General features: G+C 37.9%; 1 long non-coding RNA gene across 1 annotated transcript; it reads right to left on the bottom strand.

Annotated features, from left to right (window-relative positions):
* Positions 1 to 3,512: 3,512 nt before the first annotated feature.
* Positions 3,513 to 9,627, bottom strand: LOC132273237 (uncharacterized). Its single transcript, XR_009470060.1, has 2 exons — positions 9,499 to 9,627; positions 3,513 to 3,768 (listed from the first exon to the last, which is right to left on the bottom strand). It is a non-coding gene; the product is annotated as an uncharacterized LOC132273237 (long non-coding RNA).
* Positions 9,628 to 10,148: the final 521 nt, after the last annotated feature.

Genomic DNA, 10,148 nt, shown 5'->3' with positions numbered 1-10,148 from the left:
CTTAACGGTTCTTTTTGTGTTGTTTAATACATTGGGACAATGGAGCTATATTGTTTCTTAACATTTTTGCAACTTCAATTTTATTGATAAGTATCAATAAATCCAACTTACGTGCTGCCGTACTTTTTTTTTATTGATAAAATAATATTATAAATGTCAAAATTTTCTAATATGCGAATCAATTTTTTATTTTCCTGACAAACTAAGGAGGGGGGACTCAAACACTTGGACACCCAATCACGCCCGCTCGGAGGTGGGTGCACTACGAACTAGGTCACTAAGTAATGCCCAACACTAAATCAACTTGAAGATGATATTAGATGACCAATTCCAAAATGTTGTTTTAGATTCAATGATGGGCATGAGGATGGACTTGGAACAATATTGATTTCTTATCTCCAATATTTTATATCATGTAAAAAAGATTATAAGTTGGATTTATTGACAATTATTAATAAAATCGAAGTATTATCAACTTTTTTATTGAGAATTTTTTGCATGACATTAATTTATTGTCACAACTTTTTTACTCTTCATATAACATTCCGTATGAATCAACATTACCAACTTATTATCATAAAAGCACTCAATAAATTTATGAGGCACAAGGTCAAACTTCTCATCAATGTGCTAAAAAAGTGCTTTCTTATTATTGTCATTTTTTTTTTTTTACAATTAATTTATTACGGTTGAAATATAGGGAGGAGACTAAAGAAACCCGTCTAATAGTGCGGGTATCAAATAATGTTTTCATTTCTAATGACATCAACAACAGTGCCTTCCATTCTCTAATTTGCTGTGTATGAATATATATATATATATACAGAATTGTTCTCTTGATTCCTGGTGTGCAAGAAAATGCATGCACACCTGAAGTATTAACCGTCAGATTCTATTTGGCAGTTAAAAAGGTAATTTATATTTTTATACCCAACGGTGATAATTTAATTCGTGTATAAATTCCTTGCTTAACAAATACAAAATACAAAAGAAGAAGAAAATTATTCAAATATGCAAGAAAACTTTTAAGAAGTAGAAGTAAAAAAGAAAAATGAGGAAGGAAAATTTAACTTTTTTTTTTTTTTATTAAAGGAAATTTAAAGTTTTTGAAGAGTAAAAGAGAAAATAATGAAAAAATAAAGAGATAATTTTAAAAATCACAAAATTTATGGGAACACTATATAAATTTTTTCAAATATATGAAAAAATATATATATATATTTTTATCACATATACGATAGAGGACCAGCCAAGACCAGGGGGCACGTGTCCCCTAGGCCCATTGCATCGGCCTAAACAGAGCTTATGGAGAGACAAGTTTAAGAATTTTAACCATTCAATTTGACTGGTGATTTTTGAAATATAGTTGCTGAATAAGTTTTTGTTCGCCTATAAATTGTGTTGGGCTGATAGGCGTGCCTGCGTGGGTTGATGTAAAAATATAAGACCAACTAGTTAGGATCAAATTAAGTAAATTGATAGCAAAGCTCTGCTCCCAAACATAATCAACAACCGTAGACAGATGAACAGATTTCACCCCAAGCCTACTACATATATAGCAGTAATAAATATTCAATTTCATTTTGGCACAACTTTCTCGGTCAAATAATAAATTATGAAAATACTTTAGCCACTAAAATGTGGCGGTAGTGATAGGGAGAAGGGGGAGTGGACCCCACCTAGATTTCGATCCATAAATCATTGCTCAATTACTTAAAATGGACAATGAAATTTATTCAATAATTTTAAAGAGTAAATAAATTTTATGACATTCGATTAGTCGGGCAGGGGGGGATCATCACAGGCATCTGCGTTATCCGAAGTTTTAAAATTTTCATTTCTTAATATCTACTACAGCAAAATCATAGAAGGCTTTTTATATTCTGTTTACAAAATTTACATGAACTGATCAAATTGAATAATATTCCATTGCCATTTAGCCAGCACGCTTAGATCCTAAAACGTGGTAACAAAAATATCCAAGAAAATAAAAAAATCATGTTATAGTATTAGTTTTTAATTACCAAAGACTTAGCCAGTGATATTTCTTTTATCTTCTAATATAGAAGGTGATTGTTGGAGTTCCTGTGGAAATAAATAGATGTGCAATTTTCTTATCATTAAATATATATATAATATTAGTTAATTTCTTGTATTAGTATGTTACTTTAATTTGTGATGATTGTCACGTAGCAATTTTTACTCGCATACATGTATTCATTTGACTATGGAAAGGAGAAGATGGCACATGGAAGATATTCCTACACTTTATGAGTGAGACTAATTCACTTTAGAATACGTACACGCAACACCCCACAAGTTACGTGTACCGGACAAGACTGGGCAAGTTCAAGGCTAAGCCCGATTACAACTCAACCTATGTGGATACCCACATATAAATTATTTACCCGATTGAAGTTCAAACCTGAGACCTAATACTTCATGAGACACCAAAGCCCGAATTCTTACTTGCTAAGCCAACCCTGCAGAGTTGGTTATGCCTTATTATACTATTGTGAAAGAATGTAGATACATCAAATAAATTATTCATATTAAGGTTGTTCAATAAAAATCATGTGATATGTATATCCTTAGTTTTCAATTTCTGCAAAGACTCCTCACACTAAAATACTAGAATTAAATTTAATGCTATTGACTGGAGAAAAAGCAAGAAAAGAAATCATAACACACAAAGACCTTATTGAATATGATATTTCTAGATGACTATGAAGACTTCAAAAACCTAGTGAAATCTAGTAGGCTGGGTTAGACCAACCTGTTAGTCCAATGCACAACCTCAACGAGTCACCGATTGTTTATCCCATTATTTTCGGAACAATGAAAAGATGACATATGGCAAGTTGACACCGGATTATTGCCTTATTGTTTGAAAATGAAATTATATTATAGCATCATTAAAGTTGACTTTATACTGTACTGCCATATAGACTCACGCACAAAGATAAAATCAAGAGAGAAGTTGTCTACCAATGAGGATATATGTGACGAGTTCTAATGGAACTTGCTACACTGAATCACAATTCCGGCAAGCTTGGAAATGAAGGTCACATTGAAGCATTGAAGTACATAAATGACTTCACATAGTAATCCAAGGCAAAGACCATTAAGCCAATCGTATTTCGTCACATGGAGTCCTTTAAGTTAAGAATATGGCGAGTCTTGTACTATTTACCACACTGGATTAATGTCCCACAATTTCCTAATGATCTGGAAATAAAGATTACATGGAAATATTACTATACATGCAACCTTACTCAATGATTCAAAGCAAGACTCATGTAACTACTCAGCTACCACTATATGGAGTCTATGGGATAATGGTGTTTGTAAACCAATAAGAAAGTGACACATGGCGAGTTCCATGGAACTTACTGTAACACCCCCACATTTTCCACGCATAAGTTGATCAGGCTTATACACGAAAAACGAGGGATATCAAAAACAATTGGCAATATACAAGCATGGAATACAAAATGATGATAATAAAAGAATTTAGACCGGAAAGGAACACTAAATAATACAACATCCATCCATCCTTTATTTAATACAGTACTTCATTACAACTTGGAAATCCTACGTCAGGGATCCCTAAATATAACCCTGAGAGTTCAACGTCAAAAGTAAATAAAAACTGAAACTGAAATACTACATAAAACTTCTACCCTGCACTGGATCGTAGGAGTAGATGAGTTCGGATGATGGTCCCACACTGCTAACCTCAGCCTTGAAACGGATACTGACCGTATCCTGAAATAACAACAATGGTGGGTCAACCCCACGAGCAAGTCCTCTCTACTATGACCCAAATCAGAGAATCCAATAAATTAATCATTATGAATCGGATGAGTACTATATCTGTATACATCCTATGGGAACTATCCGATGTATAACATGACCTCAACCAGAATAGACGGTGATCACTTAGACTCACACTAGGTGGTTAAGTGTCGCCTTTCCCTACCCGGGAAATCAGCTATTATACATGGTGCACGGTACTGACAACACAGACTATAACGAACTACACAGTGATAACACCTCGCAAAGTACTGATGAATATACTGAGCATATAAATTAGGCAACACATGCCAACAATATTAAGAAATATACCGAGTATGTCAATTAGGCAACACATGCCAATAATATTAAACCACATACCCCGACAGCCACACATCTGTCTATCGCAACGAATGCATAAGGTATAAATGAGTCTAAACTTATTAGTCAGCTCACATGGTTCTATATGGCAACACATCCATATAATATAAATGCGACATAATAAACAGTCCATTTATTCCCTGAAATGCACACAGCATAATAATCATGGTTTATATACGATTAACAGTATAAATATTCCATAATATATAATGGGTTATTTATATGAAGAAAACCACGCACTAATTAATTTAACATTAATGGTTATTACAGTTTAATAAAATAATACCATTAATAGTCGTTAAATCAATTACATATGTTTACTAGCGATTCGCACTTTAACTGATACAATTAATATTTAGAAATATTAATCGGACATTTATAATAATTAACGAGAAATAAAATAATAATATAATGTCCCGTTAATTCCAAAAATGCCAACCCGAGGCCCCAAAATGTATAGTGAAGGTCCTGGTAATGACAAAACAGTCCCTAGGGGTATTCTGGACTTTTCCAGCAGCCGTAGAGGCCCTTCACGCGCCCCCACGCGCCTCCCAGAGTTCCCCACACGCGCCGCCAAGCTTTCCCACTCTCCCACGCGCGTCTGGCGTCAGCCACGCGCGCACACGCGCTCCCACGCGCGTTTGGAGAGTCCCACGCGCGCGCACGCGCTGCCACGCGCGCGTTGATGGCTTCCTGCTGACGTGGCGTTCTCCGGTTGGTTGGCTGCATCATCCTTCCTACATGCGCGCCACACCGGATCATCTCACCCTATCTTCCCTCCATCCAACGCCCACAGATCCGGGTGTACCGCGGTATCATGGACCGCGATGCACCGGATCAATCAGACTCCACTAATGGCCAGGATGCGCGCGTACACCCTCCTATGGTGCGCCGCGTCGCACCGGATCACTCCGGTCGTCTCCCCCACTGCCGGCGACCGGAAAACTCGCCGGAAGGTCGCCGGAAATTGCAGAAAATGCCCGGAAAAATCTAGAAAATTCTAGAAAAATCCCTAAAGTCTTATTTAATTATTTTTAGCCATTATTAAATTCATAGGACATTAAATAAATATATACCATCCTATATAATTAAAATTCCATTAATTTAATAAAATAAAATTAATAATTTATCAACCTCCTAACCTTGGCTCTATGCATAAAAATAGACTAAACAATTAATTTATTAATTCAAAGGGGAAAAGTAGATAATAACTTGCCTTTTTGGATTTAAAATAAATCCGCCGGTCTGCGCGTAGTCGGGTAAAATTGCCTACACCGGTCCAAGCTTCTTTCTCTTTCTCTTTTCCTTTCACTCTTATAAAATAGCTCTCTAGAATTTATACTTTGCTTCTAACTCCCTTTATTTTTTTCTAAGGCAAGCTAGTTAATTTATAGACAAAATATATAATATAAATATTACAAATATCTAATTTATAATAACTTCTCACCCATTTCTCATATTCCTACCTATATGGCTTTAATTCCAACCATAACCATTGATGCAATCCTATCCTAATCTCTAATTTCATCATGACTTTGGTTTAATACTATTATTATTATTATAAATATTATTATTATTATTACTAATATTATTATTAATAAACTTTTATAATAATTATTATTATTATTATATTATTATTATTATTATTATTATTAAACTAATATAATTATTATTATTACAAAATAATACATTATATCATCATAATACTATATAACACCAATATAATACTTTAATTAACTAATAATGATTAATTTAAGCATAACCAACAAATGAAATTATTATTAATAATACATGCATAATTAAATGAATAAATTTACTATTTTAACATACACAATTAATTTACATGCACAATTAAATGAACTTAATATAATAATGTAGTATGCACAAATAAATAAAATTAATTAACCTAACACAAGATTAATTTAAATACATTCTTTAAAATTACGGGGTATTACATTCTCCCCCCCTAATAAAGGAATTTCGTCCCCGAAATTCACTACATACCTGTAGTAAAAAGTTCTGGATACTTGGCACGGATAATATCTTCCCGTTCCCAAGTAGACTCTGTAGCACTATGATGACTCCACTGTACACGTACTAATGGAATAGTCTTCGTGCGCAGTATCTGATTCCTACGATCGAGAATACAGTAAGGTTGTTCCAAATAGGTTGCATCGGGTTGCAACTCAATCTCACCCACATCAATGTGTTGATATCGATCTTCGTCCCGTAGAAATTTTCGCAGCATAGATACATGAAAAACATTATGTACCCTATGAAGATTATCTGGTAGAGCCAGACGATAAGCTACTGCCCCAATCCGATCTGTAATCATAAAAGGACCCACAAAACGAGGCGATAACTTACCCTTTGACCCAAACCGCATTACTCCCTTCATAGGAGAAACCTTAAGCAAAACCTGATCACCAACCTTAAACTCCAAAGCACGAGTTCGACGGTCAGCATAACTTTTCTGTCTGCTTTGAGCTGTATGCATCCGATCCCTAATGATAGCGATCTTTTCTGACGTGTCCTTAATAAATTCAGGACCCAGAAAGCTGTTCTCGCCAACTCCAAGCCAACAGACAGGAGACCTACACGGTCTACCGTACAAAGCCTCAAATGGTGCCATACCAATAGTTTTCTGATAACTATTGTTATAAGCAAACTCTGAAAGCGGCAAATATTCCTCCCAATTGCCCTTAAAATCAAGAACACATGCCCGCAACATGTCTTCTAAAATCTGATTAACTCGCTCAGTCTGTCCATCTGTTTGAGGATGATAAGCAGTGCTAAGATATAGTTCTGTACCCAAAGCCTGCTGAAAGCTCCTCCAAAATCCTGATACAAACTTCGGATCTCTATCTGATACGATGGACAATGGTACACCATGAAGTTTCACCATTTCTGCAATATACAGCTTAGCATACTGTTCTGACGTAAAGTTTGAACGAACAGGCAGAAAGTGAGCGGACTTGGTCAATCTATCAACAATGACCCAAATAGAGTTGTGATTATGCTGTGAAGTAGGTAATCCCTCTATGAAGTCCATGGAAATACTCTCCCATTTCCACTCTGGTATGGGAAGTGGCTGTAACGATCCTGGCGGTCTCTGATGATCAATTTTAATCATCTGACAGGTGCTACATTTAGAGACAAAGATAGCTATATCTCTTTTCATGCCGGCCCACCAAAACTGGCGTTTCATGTCCTGATACATCTTGTCTCCCCCTGGATGTACAGAGAACTGAGAAGTGTGTGTCTCTCTCATCACAACATTTCTCAAATTATCAGCTGAAGGCACAATTAAACGTCCCTTGTACCTCAATCCTCCATCAGTCCCTATAGAATAAAAAGGAACATCTCCGGAGGCTAACTCCGAAACCCGATCAATACACTGTTGATCTGAGAGTTGCGCTTGAATGACCTGATGAATGATAGAAGGAGTTACTACCACACATGCCATAAAAGCGTCTGCTAACTCATCAACAGTCTTCAAAGCATCCCACTCTGTTGTAAACAAAGCTGAAAGGCTGACATATGGTCGGCGGCTGAGTGCGTCTGCTACAACATTCGCTTTCCCTGGATGATACTGAATAGAGAAGTGATAGTCTTTCACGAATTCCAACCATCTGCGCTGTCTCATATTTAGTTCCCTCTGTGTGAACAAATACTGTAGACTCTTATGATCGCTAAACAATCGAAAAGTCTCCCCCAAAAGATAATGTCTCCAAATACGCAAGGCAAAAACCACTGCTGCGAGTTCTAGATCGTGAGTCGGGTAATTAAGCTCATGAGGCTTAAGCTTCCTAGACCCATAAGAAACTGGTCGCTCTTCTTGCATCAACACACAACCCAAACCCTTCAGAGAAGCGTCGGTAAATACTAAATACTCGATTCCACTCTGAGGTGTGGCTAAGACAGGTGCAGAAGTTAACTTACTCTTCAATTCAGCAAAAGCAGTCTGACAAGAATCATCCCATACAAATGGTACATTCTTCTTAGTCAGATGCGTAAGTGGACCCGCAATTTTGGAAAATCCTTGGATGAACCTGCGATAATACCCCGCCAATCCCAGAAAACTGCGAATCTCTGTCGGTGAGGTAGGCTGTCCCCACTCCATAACGGCCGCAACCTTGGCTGGATCTACTGCTAACCCTTCTTCTGACACTACATGACCCAGAAATTTGACCTCTTTCTGCCAAAATTCACACTTCTCAAACTTCGCAAACAACTGATGTTCTCGAAGTGTCTGCAATACTGTGCGTAAATGTCTGGCATGGTCCTTCTCCGACTTGGAGTAAACCAGAATATCATCAATGAAAACAATGACAAACTGATCTAAGTATTCTCTGAATACTCTATTCATCAAGTCCATAAAGACAGCTGGAGCGTTCGTTAAACCGAAAGGCATAACACGAAACTCATAAGATCCGTACCTCGTGAGAAATGCTGTCTTTGGAACATCTTGTTCTCTGACTCGTAGCTGATGATAACCAGACCTCAAATCGATCTTTGAGAAGTAAGTAGCTCCCTTCAACTGATCAAACAGGTCATCAATTCTGGGCAACGGGTACTTGTTGCGAACAGTGACCTTGTTCAGTTCTCTGTAATCAATACAAAGACGAAGAGATCCATCCTTCTTCTTGACAAACAGTACTGGTGCTCCCCATGGTGAAGTACTCCTGCGAATAAATCCCTGGCTGAGCAACTGTTGAATTTGATCTTTCAACTCTCGCATCTCCACTGGTGCCATTCGGTACGGTACCTTAGCAATAGGCGTAGTGCCTGGAGCTAAATCAATAACGAAATCTATCTCTCGACTCGGTGGCAAGCCTGGAATTTCCTGGAATACATCCTGGAATTCCTGTACTACCGGGATGCTGTCAAGAGATACCGCAGTCGCTTCCTGTGAGTCCTCCTCAAGAATGAATAAATAAGTGCTAGGCCCTCTATCAGGTTGTGGTACAACAAGAAGATACATCTCCTGTCCTGGTATGGAAAATACAATAGACTTTTCGTAACAGTTAACCTGAGCATGGTACTGAGATAACCAGTCCATCCCAAGTATAACATCATACGAATGCATATCTAACACTAACAAATTTGCAAGAAATCGAAGTCGGCCCATATCTATAAGGATATCACCGCTATACTCTCGTAAAATTGCGCCAACTCCCAATGGTGTATAAATATTAAGAGGTTGGTCACATAACTGAGTCGTCATACCAGATAAGATAACAAAAGATCTAGACACAAAAGAATGTGATGCACCAGTGTCAAACAGTATACGAGCAGTTCTACCATGTATAGAAAACATACCCTCAATAGCCTGAGGAGCCTGCGCATTATGTGGCATGAAGTTATAAACTCTGCCATGATGCAATTGCTGTGGAGGTTGTCCCGGAGGAAATGGTGGTGCTGGAAGTGCCGGAAAATTCTGAACTTGCCCACGTGGCATCGGTGGGGCCGGTAGAGGTAATGGCTGATTAGGTCTCGGCTGCCCATACTGTCCCTGCTTAGCTTTGGGACACATCTTGGCCGGATGCCCAATCTCTCTACAGTGATAACAACGTCCCGTAAAAGGACCTGCCTGCCTTCTCTGTTGATTTCCCGACCACTGTTCCTGTCCGGTCTGAGGTATCCCACCTTGTCTACCCTGATTAGGGACTCCCTCCCTCTGCACATCTAGGTTTCCTTTGTTTTTCTTCCAAGGTTGATGTCCTTGAACTCTGCCCCGATCATTGGACTTGGCACCACTGCTGCTTCCTTTCTCCTCTGTCTGGTAGTCTCGGTTAGTCCGTTTATCTCCCTTGGACTTCCGGTAATCACTCCTCATCTGGCAGTGCTGTAAGGCGGCATTAACCACCTGGATATAAGTAGTATATGCCGGACTACCTAAGATCACCACTTTAATCGGCCATATTAACCCCTTCACAAAGCGGTCTCTCTTCTTTTCTTCCGTATTGACC

This window comes from Cornus florida, unplaced genomic scaffold (assembly GCF_030987335.1).
Source record: "Cornus florida cultivar Cherokee Brave unplaced genomic scaffold, ASM3098733v1 CherokeeBrave_3.0.0_Hap2_Chr09, whole genome shotgun sequence".
Classification (NCBI taxonomy): domain Eukaryota; kingdom Viridiplantae; phylum Streptophyta; class Magnoliopsida; order Cornales; family Cornaceae; genus Cornus; species Cornus florida.
This window is presented reverse-complemented; position numbering and strand designations above follow the sequence as displayed.